This window comes from Mus caroli, unplaced genomic scaffold (genome assembly GCF_978045245.1).
Source record: "Mus caroli unplaced genomic scaffold, Mus_caroli_1 scaffold_17, whole genome shotgun sequence".
Lineage (NCBI taxonomy): Eukaryota > Metazoa > Chordata > Mammalia > Rodentia > Muridae > Mus > Mus caroli.
The window spans coordinates 62750487-62751523 of record NW_028227272.1 but is presented as its reverse complement, the minus strand read 5'-3'; the positions used below and the strand labels follow the sequence as shown (position 1 = coordinate 62751523).

The following is a 1037-nucleotide window of genomic DNA, read 5'->3' as shown; positions in this document are numbered from 1 at the left end:
TCCCAAGGCCACACAACAGAATCTCCAGGAAAGCCTGTTAAAGCTCTGATAGTCAAGCCTATGACAAGAAATAGTGGTGTGAAATCAGATATGGTGAGAATTTTAAAGTGTTGCTCACATGAATGATTCTGGGGTGCTTATGGGATTTAGGAGCATCACACATATTCAAGACAAAGTTCTAGGGCAATGGAACAAGGAAAGACTGAAATAGACTTAGCACGTCTGGTTGATAGGTAATAATTGATATGAACTTGGTGTATAGAAGACATTTTCCTTTAATTAATTGTTACAATTACCATTGAAATAGGTATTGATCTTTCATTTTAAATATGTCCTTGTCTGTGAGTCACAGAAAACTTGTTTCTTACTTAAAACAGAGAAGATAAAAGAGCCCAAAGCAGAATCCAAGAATCCAGTATCAAAATTTCTTCTGTCAATACTATAGTCAATTTTTCATAAAGAATGGGAAATATCTGACCACGCCCCCAGCAATGGCCAAAGACACACTTTGTTGGTGGTGTTGATCTTATATCAGTCAAGGGCAAAGCAGATAGAAGTCCTTTGCTCATCCTAGCCTGACGCCTGACTTAATGACCAACACTGTTTTATGCCTAGGACACATAAAAATCAAATCAAATCAAATCCAGGCTGCCCAGTCAGTGCAGGAGGAAGAAAACAGAGACCTGAGTTGGTGGGAGGTGACACAGACCTGCCCTCTACCCCACAGCACAGGCCTGCCATAGACACAAGGAACCCTGCCTACCATCACACAGTACAGGAGGAAAGGAGGAAAACAAGACCGAGAACTTTGGACTGCCCTGGCACCCACAGACTTGCCCTCCTACACCGGGCACAGGCAGGCCATAGATACTGGCTTACTGCCACACCAAGGCCATGAGTCTTGCTTGGACTTGACCCTGCCTCATGCTGATGGTGGCTGATGCAGTGCTGGAGAGCTCCCCCTGGTGGTGTAGATAAGGTAGAGCCAGCAAGCTGACTTAGCTCAGCTACTACCTGTGCCCAGATCCAGGGCTCTG

General features: G+C 44.6%; 1 non-coding gene across 1 annotated transcript; it reads left to right on the top strand.

Annotated features, from left to right (window-relative positions):
- Window positions 1-480: 480 nt before the first annotated feature.
- On the top strand, window positions 481-624 carry LOC115029619 (small nucleolar RNA SNORA48). Its single transcript, XR_003835186.1, has one exon. It is a non-coding gene; the product is annotated as a small nucleolar RNA SNORA48 (small nucleolar RNA).
- Window positions 625-1037: the final 413 nt, after the last annotated feature.